General features: G+C 42.6%; 1 pseudogene; it reads left to right on the top strand.

Moving 5' to 3' along the window:
• The first annotated feature begins 743 nt into the window (after positions 1–743).
• LOC142045738 (olfactory receptor 5A1-like) lies at positions 744–1,676 on the top strand (annotated as a pseudogene).
• The last annotated feature ends 14,561 nt before the right edge of the window (positions 1,677–16,237 follow it).

Here is a 16,237-nt window from a genome sequence, read left to right as displayed (position 1 = left end):
TCTTCTCAAGCCCTCCCTATGTCATTAATAATATTTATCAATTTGTCTGTATCCTCTGTATTTGGTTGGGTTGTCAACCTATACCAGGCTGGGTCCCAAACCAGTATTTCAAAGTCTTAGGGGGTTGATGATGATGATGAATTCATGAAGATACTATAGATACTTAGTACTCAAAAAAATTACTACAGATATCAGACAAAGATGTATTTCTTATAGAATTGGCCAGATCCGCAGTGAGTGTGAATCAGCCTTAGCTCCATTGGAGTAAAGCGGCCAGATCCCCAACTGCAGGGAAAAAGCTGTATTTCTCTATATGTTAGAGAGATAGATTAAAAAGTCATTAGGCCATAGAGAAACAGGAAAAGAGTAGATAACTTTATAGCTGAGTGTTTGAGGCCCTCACCCCAAATCTAGGAGACCAAGTATCCAGTTCCCTTTCTCCAATAGCTCCTTACTTTTGGACCTGATTGAGGATTTGGGTACTTAAAGTAGAGATAGGTGCCAATCATTGTCAATCTAAAACAAACAAATTCCAACCAGCTTATTGCTATCTCTTCCTATACATTTTGTCAATTTAAAAAAATAATGATTTATATACTGGAATAGGGCTCATGTTACATTCATCCTATTGATCAGATTATCTGCACAAGCCATTTCAATTCAATTTTATGATGTGTTAATTTCATGACTTTTGTTTATTTATTTGTGTTCTTACAGGTCACAGTTTTCTTGAACAAATATCAATGGAAAATCAAACCACAGTGACTGAATTTATTCTCCTGGGACTTTCCAGTGACCAACAGATGCAGATTTTCCTCTTCCTGGTGTTTTTAGTTACTTACCTGGTTACTCTGCTTTGGAACATACTGATCATGGTGGTGATAAGTGCTGATTCTCACCTTCACATCGCCATGTACTTCTTCCTCTTCCATTTATCCTTTACTGATATCTGCTATTCCTCAGTCATGGTGCCTAAAATGCTGATGAACTTCCTAGCAGAGCACAAAACTATTTCTGTCGATGGCTGCATTGCCCAAATGTTCTTCATCATCCTCTCAGGCTCTGCAGAACTTTTCATTCTCTCAGCCTTGGCATATGACCGCTGTGCTGCTATCTGTGACCCATTGCATTACATGGAGATAATGAGGAAAGGGATCTGTGTTCATCAGGTGAGTGGTACATGGACCATCAGATTCTTCTATGCTCTGCTTAACACCATTTTTGCCCTCAGGTTGCATTTCTGTGGGCCCAGTCAAATCTGCCATTTCAACTGTGAGCTCCCTTGTCTATTACAATTGTCCTGCACTGAGGCCTTCACCAATCAAGTGGTGCTTCTCACTTCCGCTGTGATATTTGGATCAAGCTCCTTCCTCTTCACCCTGATCTCCTACATTCATGTTATTGCCACCATCCTGAGAATACCCTCTGTGGAGGGCAGGTGAAAAACCTTCTCCACCTGCAGCTCCCACCTGATTGTGGTTGGCTTATTGTACGTGACAGGTTTTTTCCAGTACACAAAGCCCAGCTCAGTCTCCTCTGTGCTTCTGGATGAAATGGTCTCAGTCCAGTACAGCATCTTGACCCCTATATTAAACCCCATCATCTACAGCCTGAAAAACAAGGAGATGAAAACAGCTGTAGGGAAAATATTGGGGAAATTCTGGTTTCCCAAGTAGCAGGGATGTTCTCTTTTTGTAATCAGAGAGCATAGATTGGTGGGTAACTAGTGTTTGGGACATTCTCCGCTCAAGTAGCTGACCGACACTTTGGGGCAAATCCTTGACTGGTATAAATCAGTGTAGATCCATTGAAGGTAAATGGCCTTATCATCAGAGCTTCTTTGGAACCAATAGGTGGGCAGGAGTGGGGGTTGGGGGTGTGCTAGACACACAGGGACTTAAAAGGGAGAAATTGAGAGAGATATCCCTTATTCCAGTGGTCAGGGCATGCACAAGGGAGGTGACAGATCCCTGTTTAAATCATTTCTGCTCATCAGACACATGAAGTGGAGGTCTTCTCCACCCCAGATGACTACCCTAACCAATGGGTAAAAGTTATATGGGAGCTCCTCCTCCTAATTCTGTCTCCTTGTTCGTATAAAAACAAATGGGCATAACTGGCTATGAACAAATTCAAATGGAAATTAGAAGGTTTCTCACCATCAGGGTGTTTGAGTTTCTGGAAAAAATCTTCCAATAACAGCTGTAGGGACACACAACTTAATCACTTTTATGAGAGAGATGGATACATTTCTAAGTGTGGCTGTAGGATGGCATTTCTTGTGATGATGAGGGGCCGGGCTCAGCAGTACTGGGGCATGCTTCTGATTCTCTTTTGTTCCCAGCAGTCATGCTTCAGGGTTTCAGCAAGACATCAGCACAAGTCAGGAAGGGAATCCCCCCACATCAACATATTCCAGGAGGGCTTTTTTTTTTTTCACTTCTTCCTCTGAAACTTCAGGGATGGCCATGGCTGGAGAGGGGCTATTTGATGGGGTGAGCCAGGACTCGGAGGTGGCACTGAGCATTCTGTCTCTCTCAGATGTTTGTCTAGGCCTTCAGGGACTAACTGATTGACAATTAGCTAATGACACAAAAACTTATAGAAAATAAAAATACATGAGAAACATGAAATCGGACAAACAATCAGAGGGCTTCCTGGACTATCAAGGTGCTAAATGAGCACTCGAGCAAGACATTGCTGTTGTGGTCAAGCTACATGAATTCTTTGCAATGGTCTTCACTGTAGAGAATGGGAGGGAGAGCCTCACAGCTTAGGTCACAGCTCAGAGGAACTGGACCACATGGAGGTGTTGATAGAGGAGGTTTTGGAACAAACTGATAAATTTAGCAGTAATAAGGCATCAGGACAAGATTTTATTTATCCAAGAATTCTGAAGGAACACATGAAGTTGCAGAACTGCTAACTATGATATGTTAAGTAAGCCTCTGTACAGGTAACTGGAGGGTAACTAATGCAATACCTATTGTCAAAAAAAGCATCTAGAGGCAATCCTGGCAATTACAGGCTGGTAAGCCAAACTTGTGGATCATACAAATTGGTTGAAACTATAGTAAAGAATAAAGTTATTAGAGACATAGATAAGAACAGTATGTTGGGGAAGAGTCATCATGGCTCTTGTAAAGGTAAATCATGCCTCACCAATCTCTTAGAATTCTTTCAGGGAGTCAACAAGCATGTGGACAAGGATGATCCAAGGGATATAACATACTCAAACTTTCAGAAAGCCTTTGGTTCCCAAAAATGTAACCCTTCTGCCCCTCTGAGCGGGCAGCAACAAGGGCCGGGTTCAGTATCCAGGAATTCCGTTTCAATAACACCATGCATAACCGGCTCAAGCCCCCACCCAGTGACCTGGGACACTTACATACCACACCCTCCTGGGCGCCTCTAGGAGAGAATACTTCCCCTCTCGCAAGCACGGAGTCTGAGTGTAGCAAAATCTTTTTAATAAAGGAAGGAATCAATGCGGCATGCCACTGGAGAAACACCACAACAGAGTTATAACACAAACCATAACCACCCACAAGTACATTTGGCAATGTCCTTTTCCCCTTAGGGTCTTAAGTCCAATCACTCCAAAGTCCAACAACCCAAAAGTCTCTGGTCAATGCCACCCCAGAATTCAAGAGTCTTTCCCTCACCAAAGGCACTACAGCAAACTAAGGAGTCAGGGGATAAGCAAGAAGGTTCTGCCATGGGTCAATAACTGGTTAGAGGATAGGAAAGAACGGATATGAATAAATAGTCAGTTTTCATCATGGAAAGAGGTAAATAGTGGGGTCCCCCAAGGATCTCTACAGGGACCTGTGCTATTGAACATATTCATCAAAGACCTAGAAAAAGAGGTGAACAATAAGGTGGCAAAAATTGCAGAGGACAGAAAATTATTCAATATAATTACATCAGAAACAGGAAATCTGATAAACAGTCAGTGGGCCCATTGAACAATGAAGGTGCTAAAGGAGCACTCAATGAAGATACAATGGTTGCCAAGAAGCTAAATAAAATCCTTGCAGCAGTCTTAACTGCAGAGGATGGAGTAAGATCACCTCATCTTAGGTGACAAATCAGAGGAACTGTCCCAGACTGAGGTGTTGATAGAGGAGGTTTTGGAGCAAAGTGATAAATTAAACAGTAATAAATCATGAGGACCTGGTGGCATTCATCCAAGAGTCCTGAAGGAATTCCGAAATGAAATGGCGGAACTCCTTCTTTTCTTTACACTCATGAAATCTGTCATTTCACTAGCACTTTCTCCCAGAATTGCCTTACTCCTTCAGATTCACAACCAATTCCAATTCTTCCCTGTTGGTCAGATCAAGTTGAAAGTGGCACCAGAGCCACACCTTTCACCCCCACTCTCACCACCCACACAGAAAAGCCACTGGCTCCCACCCCATAAGCTGTGGGTGCAGGGCCCCAGCCGCAGCCATGTCACTTACCTGAGGGACAGTTCCCACCCACTAGGAAGCACCTGGCAGGTTCCTCTGGCTCCTAAGGTCAGCGGCAGCCAGCAGGGTCTCCACTCCATGTGCTGTGCCCGCCACAAGCACTGGCTACAGCTGCCAGTGGCTGGAAGCTGTGGGGGTGGGACTTACTTGGGGGCATAAGTAGCACACAGTGCCCCAGGGTCAGGGGAACCTGGGGGGGGGTCTGTGCCCTGTCCATACCTGCAGCTCCCATTAGCAGTGATGGAGCCAGAGTTTGAGGTATGTGCAGCAAACAGAGACCCTCCCTGGCCACCCCTGTGCCTAGGGGGCGCAGGGTCCTGCTGCCCACCATTTCCTGGGAGCTGCCCAAATAAGCACCTCCAGGACCCCACATGAGCCTCACCACCATAATCCTCCAGCCCCAAGCCAAAATATCAGGACAAATGTATTCCCGGCCATACATCGGTCGGGATGTGGGACAAACAACTAAATATCGGGACATCTGGTCACCTTAGGCTGAAGTGAGACTTCAGACAGTGAGAGAAGCTCCTGCATGGAAAAACCCTGATACCAGGGAAATTCCTCCATTATATGGGGAATGAAGAAGGGAAACTGAAGTGAGGGGCTATGTTTTGGGCTGCCCTGAATCCTGCAGGGAGTGCTGTGTCCACTCAGCTACACCAAGTAGATGCAATGATATGGACGTAACAGTGCTTCTGGTGGAATTGTTCATTCCCACAGGGGAAGGGGAATAAGCAATCTATTGGTAAACTGTGTCCGCATGAGAGGTTGTAGCGGTATCACTATTTCCTTAAAACATTTGCACCACTAACCAAAATAGTTATCCTGGGGCAAAATCTGTGTGGAGATCTCATGTGAGTCCCAGTAAAAATATGTCCGTACATTCCTGGCTTTGAAACAAACTCTGATAATCCAATGAAAATGTCTTTTACATTAATAGAATCATAGAAGAGTAGGACTGGAAGGGACCTCAGCTGGTCATCTAGTCCAGTAAGGACTATCTCATTATGAGATCATGCCTGATAAATGTTTGTCTGACCTGTTCTCAAAAACCTCCAATGACAGAGATTCCACAATCTTGCAAAGCAATTTTTTCCAGTGCTTAACCACATTGGCAGTTAGGAAGCTTTACCTAGTTGGGGGGAGGGATAGCTCAGTGGTTTGAGCATTAGCCTCCTAAACCCAGGATTGTGAGTTCAATCCTTAAAAGGGCCATTTAGGGAACTGGGGTAAAAATCTGTCTGGGGATTGGTCCTGCTTTGAGCAAGGGGTTGGACTAGATGACTTTCTGAGGTTCCTTCCAACCCTAATCATCTATAAGTCCAATCTATAGCACTCTTACTGCAATTTACAGGAAAGAATTCTCTGTAGTAACTCAGATCCCATTCCATCACAAGCCAGTGGGCATATTTACCACTAGTAGTCAAAGACAAATTAATTGCCAAAATTAGGCTATACCATCCCCTCCATAAACTTACCAAGCTTAGTCTTGAAGCCAGAGGTGTCTTTTGCCCCCACTAGTCCCCTTCAAAGGTCGTTCCAGAACTTCACTCCTCTGATGGTTAGAAACCTTCATCTAATTTCCAGTCTAAACTTCCCGATAGCCATAAATAATTCTAAAACACACTGTAATATAAAATACAAAAATATCCTAGAAATCAATTTAAAATTAGATAAATACATTTTTAAAAAGCAAAATTGGAATGAAATCCAACTTTTGAAATCATGCTGATGAAATAGAAATTTGGGTTCTACACCACTCTCAGACAATGAAAATTGCACATTTCTTACAAATTTCAAATTATATCCAGAATTTTTTCTTGCAAGCGAGGATCAATTTCTAGCTGAAGAGCTGGTTTCTAGCAGGAGTGTTTTTGAGTTGGGTTATTAATGGAGATCTCATCACTGTATGTAGAGTGTCTGACTGCAGGACAATGAAGGATTGTCCTAGGGAAGGAGAGGCATTTGGCTGATGATAAAAACTTTCAAATGGCTCTAATACAGTTAGATGGCCCATTTCCACTGCAATTCACTTCATTTCTCGATACTTTGAATGACTGCTTCATGGAGCAGCTGATATGGGAACCCACAAAGGGAGAGGCAACTCTAGATTTAATCCTGAGTGGAGCGCAGGAGCTGGTCCAAGAGGTAAATATAGCAGAACTGCTTGGAAATAGTGATCATAATACAATAGCATTCAACATCCCTGTGGTGGGAAGAACATCTCAATAGCCCAACACTGTGGCATTTATTTTCAAAAGGGGGAACGATGCAAAAATGAGAGGGTTAGTTAAACAGAATTTACAAGGTACAGTGACTAAAGTGAAATTCCTGCAAGCTGCATGGGGGCTTTTTAAAGACACCCTAATAGAGGTCCAACTTCAATGTATACCCCAAATTAAGAAACACAGTAAAAGAACTAAAAAAGAGCTACCGTGGCTTAACAACCATGTAAAAGAAGCAGTGAGAGATAAAAAGTGGAAGTCAGATCCTAGTGAGGCAAATAGAAAGGAGCATAAACACTGCCAATTAGATGCAAAGTTAATAAGAAAAGCCAAAGAGGAGTCTGAAGACAGCGGTAGCAAAAACCCCAAAGGTTACACAAATGTTTTTTAAGTACATCAGAAGCAGAAGCCTGCTAAACAACCAATGGGCCCTTGATGATCAGATCAAAAAGGAGTACTTAAACCCATAAAGTCACTGTGGAGAAACTAAATGATTCTTTTGATTCAGTCTTCATGGCTGAGGATGTTAGGGAGATTCCAACCTGAGCTGGCTTTTATAGTGGACAATCTGAGAAACTGTACAGATTGAAGTGTCACTAGAGGGATGTTTTGGAATTAATTGGATAAAGCTCAACATTAGCAAGTCACTGGGACCAGATGGTATTTCACCGAGAGTTCTGAAAGAACTCAATGTGAAGTTTGCAGAAATTATTAACTAAGGTTTGTAACCTGTCCTTTAATTGGCTTCCGGTACCCAATGCTGGACACGTTAGCTAAATGTAACACCATATTGTAAAAAGGGATCTAAGGTGATCCTGCCAATTAACAGACGGTAAGTCTAACGTCTATACCGGGCAGATTAGTCGAAAAATAGTTAAGAATAAAATTGCAGACACATAGAAAAACATAAACTGTTGAGCAAATAGTCAACATGTTTCTGTAAATGGGAATCGTGTCTTACTAATGCTATTAGAGTTCCTCTTGAAGGGGTCAACAAACATGTGGACAAGGGAGGATCCAGTGGGACATAGTGATACTTAGATTTCCAAGAAAGCCTTTGATCAAGTCCTCACTAAGGCTCTTACGTAAATAAGCTGTTTATGGATAAGAAGGGAAGTCTTTCATGGACTGAGAACTGGTTAAAAGACAGGGAACAAAGAGTAGAATTAATGGTAATTCTCAGAATGGAGAAGGTAACTAGTGGTGTTCCCAAGGGTCAATCCTAGAGACAAATCTTATTCAATTTATCATAAATGACTGGAGAAAGGGTAAACAGTGAGTGGAAAGTTGCAAAATGATACTAACTCTCAAGATAGTTAAGATCAAGCAGACTGTGAAGAACTTCAAAAGATCGCACCAAAACTAAGTGATGGCAAAAAATGGAAATTGAAATTTTAATGTGGAGAAATGTAAGAATGCAATTGGAAGAATAACCCAGCTGTACATACATCATGTTTGGGGGCTAATTTAAGCTATCAACGAATCAGAAAAAATTTGGAGTCATACGTGAATAGTTCTCTGAAGACCATCCGCAGTTGTCAGCATAGTATCAAAAAAGAACGGAGATGGTAGGATTCATTAAAAAGGGGATAGAAAAGACAGACCGAAGAGTGTCTATGCCCTTGTTATAAATCCATGATACACCGCACCTTGAAATATGCGTACAGATGTGGGTCTCCCAGCTCAAAAAGATATATTTGCATAGAAAAGGTTCAAAAGAAGGGCACACTAAATGATTAGGGGTTTGGCCAACAGGCCCATTGGAGGAGAGATTAAGAGGCTAGGACTTTTCAGCTATGGAAAGAGGAGACAACAGGAGGAATATGATAGAGGTATAGGAAAATCAATGAGTGATGTGGAGAAAAGTGCGTAAGGAAAAGTTATATTACTTATTCCATCACAAGAACTCGGGGTCACCAAAGAAATGACATAGGCAGCAGGTTTTAAAACAAATAACAGGAAGTTCTTCTTCACGCAGCAACACAGTCAACTGTGGAATTCCTTACCTGAGGAGGTTGTAAGCTAGGAGTTGAGTAACAGCTATTAAAAGAGAACTGGATACATTCATGATGGTTAAGTCTAAAATGTCCTATAGCCAGGATGGGTAAGGAACTGGTGTCCCTAGCCTTCTGTTTGTCAGAGATGAGAGTGGATGGCAGGAGAGAGATCACTTGATATTGCTGTATGCTTCAACTCCCCTCTGGGCACTGGAATGGCCACTGTCAGTAAACAGATACTTGGGCTAAAGATGGACTTTTGGTTCTGCCGTGTATGGCCGTTCTTATGTTCTTATGTTATTATGCCATTGGTGCCCACACTCTTAATCTCAGCATTAGTTCTGTTTGCCTTTGTTTCTCTGTTGCGCTTCTCTAAAAATATCAAATCCTGGGCCCATTTCACCCAGGATCTCCATCTATAAAGGACATTGTTCTGCTTTGACAGAACCAGGGTAGTGAAACATACTTCCTCTTTGAAACCAATATGTGTATTGTACTGTTGTACTAGCCTAATCGACTCATATTTGAATGCTTATGCCATCTGTCGTTACTAACATGAGTTTCCAGAGAGATTAATGTTTTGTTGAACCGCGTCTGCTCAACTTGAAATCTGCCCAGGATCATGAGTGGTATTTCCCTCCCTGCTCCATCTACCACTCATCATTGTCTATAGACAGCAGAGGAGAGACAATTAAAACAGTGCTGACGTTTTATTATAAAATCTTCATTTCATTTGTGGCAGAGTTCATAGTTTACATAGATACACCCCATGGAGAACCCAGGACAGGGAAACCAACGCCTATCACAGAATTCATCTTCCTGAGATTTGGGGATCTCCCCAGAACTGCAGCTCCCTCTCTTCCTGTTGTTCCTAGCTATCTCATCGCGACTTGGCCAGTGTTAATTATTCTTCTCTCTCACCCTTCCCCTGGTCCTTCTCCGCTGTGAACAGAGAGCAACAGTTACTCGAAGTCCGAAGGTGCAACAATTTGATGTTTATTTGGAGTGAACTTCCAGCAAGCTTAAATTCAAGTTCCTATCCTTTATTTTCGAATTCCAGCTTACATCCTGTTTGCCCCTTAAATTTAATACTAGTAGAATTTTCAGCTATATCGTGTAATCATTATTCTACTAAAATTTACCCCTAACCAATCCTAAATGTATGTAACATGTTGAGCAACCATTATACCCACCACCTTAATTAGATTACACTTAGCAAAATTAATTATACAGCGACAGAAACAATCAACAGAACCAGACAGAGACACAAATTAAACATACAAAACAATACAGAAGTGAGGATTTCACAACTACATCTATACAGACATAAGGGTTCTCCAGCTGTGTCTATTGATAAGTGAGTTCTTACCAGACAGAAAACTATCAAACTAAATTTCTAGGCTCTTCCCTTTCTCTGGAGGTGATAGATCAAATCACTTTCCTAACAGCCCCAGATTGCCTTATTTTACTATGACTAGTTTGGAATGTGAGAACGTGACCATACATTTCCCAGTTTATGGCTGCTAAAGAACCAGGCCTCAGACTGTCACAGTAAGAGAAGGCCACTACACAGACAGTGATTTTTGATTTTTTCTTTTATACCTCTATAACTAGTTAAGTGATAAGAATACACCTAAATTCTTAAAGTATAGGCCTTTGCGGACAGGCCTGAATATCTATATCCTAACAGCCAGGAACGTCCTCATCACGGTGCTGATCGGCACCTTCACACCCCCATGTACTTCTTCCTAGGGAACTTGTCCTGCTTGGAGACCTGTTACACCTCCACCATCCTACCCAGGATGCTGGTCGGTCCCCTGACTGGGGACAGGACTATTTCATTCAATGGGTGTGTCACACTATTTTATTTTGTTGGTTTTCTGGTTGCTACAGAATGTCTTCTCTTATCAATGATGTCTTATGATCAGTATTTAGCCATATGCAATCCATTGCACTGTGCAACTCGTATGAGTCATAGGTCTTACCTGAAGCTCGCAGGTGGCTGTTGGATAGGTGGCTTCCTAGGTAATAGCATAACAATGTTATCGATATCTCAGTTAATGTTCTGTGGCCCCAATGATCTTTTTTTTATGTGTCATTTTATCGCCCTTGTAAAACTGTCCCGCAATGATCCTCAGCAGACAGAAATGGTGACTGTTGCACTCAGCTTCATTTTCTTACTGGTTCCATTCCTTCTTACTTTGATGTCCTACATCTGCATCATTGCCACCATCCTGAGAATCCCATCCACCACTAGGAGGCCAAAGGCCTTTTCCACCTGCTCCTCCCACCTCATTGTGGTGAGCATTTTTTTAGAACTCTGCTGACTATCTATATGTTCCCAACCACCAACCTCCTGAGTGACTTCAAGAAAGTTCTGTTTGTCACCTACACAGTCCTGACTCCCCTGGTCAATCCCCTCATCTGCAGCCTGAGAAATAAAGAAGTTCAGAAGGCCCTGAGGAAAGCTTGTAGGAAATTCATGTTTGGGCCATGCTAACCAATCAATTTCCTTGGGTTTAAATAAATATAACATGGACTGGGTAGGGCCTGAACAAAGCTTAATGTAGTCCCAGGTCGTGTTTCCCTGAGCTTCATTGGTCTTCAAGTCATGCTCTTACACAGTCACAGTCCTGGGACAAAGTGGAGATGGGGAGACCTCTGAAAACCTGTGACTCCATTGTTTTTACGGCCCATATAAGATGTCCCAGGTGGATTCTACTGGGCTGGTGGGAGACTTGAACTTGTGACTACTCAAAGCCCAGACAATGAGGGGAGATTGTGCTCAGTGAAAGGGTGCAGGTGAAATGGACCCAGCTGGAACACTGGGCATCTATTCTGTGTAGTGTGTGTAGATACACACACACACACCACTAAAGAAATAAGATGCCTGCATTCTAAAAATATAGGATTGCAATGTCAGCATGGAACTCTAAAGTTAGAAAATTGAATAATTAACTTTTTTTTCATAGAGCATATTTCATCCCCAGGCTTCAGTTAAAGGAAGAGAAAAGCCAAAGGAAACTCTGACCTGTGCCCCAGAACACAGGACATCAGCACAGGCCTCTTATTGGTTCATTTTCAGAAACATTTTAAGGTCAGTTATTTCCAGATATTTGGCGTCCAAGTTGGATTTTTCAAAGCCTCTGGACACCTGCCCTATTGGATGGGGGCCTGGAGGAGAATCAGGCAGGGAAACGCACACATTCCCCAGGTTTGTGAATCGCTCTGGGGCCTTGGCATCTGGATGCCTGGTGTGGGGTTCCACAGGGCATGACCAGGGGCACCTACAGCCCATTTACTGGAAACACTTGGGGGTCTGCAGGGTTTGCCAGCAGGCAAGATGGGTGTGTGAATCCCAGTGTGCTGATGGCAGGAAACCAACTATCCAGAGTCCCAGTCCAGTGCCCTGTCTGCTCCACCATGTCCAATAGTATTTGACAATAGGACCAGAGGGTGTGAAGTGTCCAACTGCCATTCACAGTCCATAGGATTTGGGTGCCTAACATCAGCCTTTTATGGTAAAACCCTGCCTGTTCATTTACAGCCAAACCACTCTCCTGAAAACTTTCCCAGGGGATGTTTTCTACCAGTTCCTTCTCATGTTCCTCCAGATTCTCAGTGACCCTACTAACTGTGTCTCTGTCACCAAAAGCATCATGCAATAAAAGAACTAAACTGAGTCTTCTCTTTCTGTCATCTCTCTTGTCAGACCTCCCATTATCTGTCACGGGGAATGACACATGCACAGTAGTAATATTAAAACAGTGATTTTAGTTAAAATATTGTTTAGTTAAAATATTAAGTGATTAAAAGTTGATAAACTTGGAATTTAATATTTGAAGTTAAAACTTGGAATTCAAAATGTAAGCCAAGCTTCGTGATGATTCAGATCTATCCCTTTTTTTATATTCTGGCCCTATATTCAGCCAGTATCCTTCAAAGAGCTAAGCAATAAGATTTCATCCATAGCTGCTATATTTTTGTCCAGTTACTTAAAAAACAAACAAAAAACTTCTTCTTTTTTTTTAATGCCATTAGGTGAGCCACAGATATTCAGAATTGGACATTATGAAGAACAAACTTTTGGTGACACAAAAGTATCCAAGAAGAGAAAAGGAGAAAAGTCCAAACTCTTCTAGCAATTCAGTGGCAGTTAGGTGCTTGTAGTGTACATTACCCGTTTTTGAAAATTCCAGCCTACATGTGTAAAGCACCTTGTTCTATCTGCATTTTATCTGAAAAAAAAGTTGAGTAACATTTTCAAAAACATGTAAGAGAACTTCAGAAGTGACTTAGGAGCCTCACTGACTTTCAATGAGACTTAGGCTGCTAAGCGTTGGTAACTAAGACACTTTGGAAAATGGAACATAGGCAGCAGAATAATTTCTTCACAATAGGAATAATGGTCACCCAGTAAGCAGAGGTTTGTTTCAGGATGAAATGTTTTTTCTCTCTCCAGGACTTTTCCTTTGAGACTAGAAGTCTGACTCTACCAACGTTGTCTAGAAATAAACCAAATACCAACTTCCCCTTGTCTGTTGCCTTCCCCATAGCAGACGTGCCTCGGGAGACTGTCTCTCTCTGCAGAAGGATATATAATGAATCAGAAAAGACGTTCTCCATTTGACAGAATGTATGAGGCACAGGGTCACGTTACCAGACATGGAAGGGACCCTCGGTAGCTTTTCTAGGTTGTCTTTCCAGTTACTGGGCATGAGGAAGTAGATGAATGCAGTGTGGACGGAAAACAGGCTGAGTACCTTGGATCTTGGTTCTTGAAATCCTGCATGAGGAAGTGACAACAGAGACCCTAGCTGCTGACTGACCCACCTTACAGGTAAGTTAAATTTTCCTCCCTGCTCCTTGAATCTTGAGGAGTTTGAAGCAATATAGCTTTGCTAGGTTATTAACTCCACTGGAATCCAAAGGGAACAGGGCACTGATCTCTCTTAAACTCCCAACCCAAAGCAAAATGACTGAATTTGGGGACAGGAAAGACCTGTCAGGGCACATCTATCCTAGGTCTTTACCTAGGGTGACAGATGCCCTGTTTTTTAAGGGACAGCCCCATTTTGGAGGACTTTTTCTCATATAGGCACCTATTAGACCTACCCCCTGTCCCGTTTTTCACAGTTGCTATCTGGTAACCCTATCCTTACGTGGCCCCCATTACCATGGTATCTGGGCACCTCACTGCCTTGAATGTATCTATCCTCCCATCACCCCTGTGCAATGCTATTACCTCTGCTTCACAGATGGAACCTGTTGCACAGAGGGGCAGATTTATGGAGGTATATTGGGCACCTCAAGATGCAGACCCCTCAGTGGGACTGGAAATCAATGGCCATTACGTATGGACCCTACTCAGGCACCATGTGCATTGTTAGGTACCTTCCAACCTTTGGGAATCTTGCCTCAAAGTCACACAAGGAGCTGGTGATGAAGCAGGGAAATGAACCAAAATCTGCCGAGTCGAAAGCCAGCACTTCAAACACTGGATCAGCCTTCCTTCCTCTCTAACCTCTTCTACGTGCTACACAAAAGAGTTTACTTTTCTTGGTGGCACTGGCCTGGCCAGGGCACTTACAGGGTCAACGAGGTGAGGTGGGTAACGCAGAGTTAATAGCTGCTGCTGCATGTGGTGCATGGGGAGGAGACATTGACTACAATCAGGCTTGGCAGAATGAGATTTTATTTTTGTGATTTAGACCATGAATATTGATTTTTATTAAGGGTTTTTTCCACCCAGTTTTTAACTATTTAGTGTTTACCATTGTGGGAAAATTAAATGGGGGTGGGATTGGGGGAGCGCTGACAATGGAAGGGTGGGGGACTCCCAGCAGTGACCGCGGAGATACTGGTGGCTCCCTGCACTGCCGAGGGGTCCAGACACCAGAGCGCAAAAGGGACAGGGAAGGCCGCTGCTCTGACCCTGCTGTTGAATGGCTCTGTCCATGGGTAGAAGTCATTCAGTCGTTCTACAGTGGTGGGCCCACAGCGAGGCCCTCCTCCTCCTCCTCCTCTTCACAGACCAGACTGGGGCTTTGGGCTCTGGCAGCCTTCTTGCACCTGGCACCTGCAGGGACGGGTGTCACTGGCCCCGCGGCCACGCAGGGAGCCCTCAGCAGCTCTGATGTCCTGACCCTACTCACTCCCGGGACAGCTGGGTGCAGAATGTTCTATGCATGGCCACTGGGCCGGTGACACCATACCTGCATGCACAAGGTGTGGGGAAGGCTGCACTAACGCCGATTGTTGCTGATATAGTTTGTTGTTCATTTCAGGGTGTCAATTGATATCGATGTTTACCAACGTCCATCTATCGAAATCAAATCCTGCTGAGCTGAGCTATAAGTTTCAAAGAAGGCTAAAGGCATTAGCTGTCCAAATCCCATTGGAAGTATAGGGCCCCATCCTTGAAGTCAGTGGAAATTTTATCTCTGACTTCAGTGGGAGAAGGTTCGGACAGAACAGAATTATTCCTGGGGTGTCAAAATAAACTTGTGCATAATTCTGTGCAGAATCAGGGCCTTACTGAGCAGTTAATAAGGATTAGTAAATCAGTCTAATAAAAGATATGACCTCACCCACCTATTCTCGCTAAGGATCAGCAATGACAAGAGAGACAGCCATGGCAGCCTAGACGGCCACAAACAGAGAAAGAATTAATTTTGTTTTAATCAAAGATAAAGAAGAAAATGTAGAGCTGATAAAAACTTCTGATGGAAAATGTGTCAATCAAGATCAAAATGTTCCCCGGGAACATATCAATTTCTAGAAAATGTTGTTCAGGAAGATATTGTATAGAGCTTTATGAAATAATATAAAAATGACATGATATAAATAAATTTAAATAGCTATAAAATACAATGTAATATAAAATTAAAAATAACTCAGAAATGCAATTAAAAATAGATAAATAATTTTTTAAAAAGTGAAAACGAATGAAAACCAACATTTGAAATAACAGAATTGACAATGAAATAGAAGTTTGAGTTCTACATCCCTGTCACAATAAGAAAATAGTACATTTCTTATAAATTTTAAATTTTATCCAGAATTTTTTTCTTGCAAGAGAGAATCCATTTCTAGCTAACAGGGTGGCGTTGTTTTGTTTGTTTGTTTTTAATGAAGATTACATCTCTATCTGTAGAGTGTCCGATGGAGGACAATGAAATCTTGGCCCAGGGAAGGAGAAGCATTTGTCTGAGGATGAAAACTTTCAAATGGCTCTAATACAGTTAGAGGGCCCATTTCCACTGCAATTCACTTGGAGTTGGCTGCCCACACACTGCAAATCCAGCCCTTAGTTGCTTGGTTTGTTTCTTTGTTACGACTTCCTCTAAAATATCAAATCTTAGCCTGTTTGGCCCATGGATTTCCATTCTATAAAGGACATTGTTCTGCTTTCATACACCAGGCAGTGAAATGTGTGACTTTTCAAGCAGTGACAGGTTTCAGAATAGCAGCCGTGTTAGTTTGTATCCACAAAAAGAACAGGAGTACTTGTGGCACCTTAGAGACTAACAAATTTATT

The sequence above is a fragment of the Chelonoidis abingdonii genome, chromosome 14 (genome assembly GCF_003597395.2).
Source record: "Chelonoidis abingdonii isolate Lonesome George chromosome 14, CheloAbing_2.0, whole genome shotgun sequence".
Taxonomy (NCBI): Eukaryota; Metazoa; Chordata; order Testudines; family Testudinidae; genus Chelonoidis; species Chelonoidis abingdonii.
The sequence above is the reverse complement of the archived record's forward strand: the minus strand, read 5'-3'. Positions and strand labels throughout refer to the sequence as shown.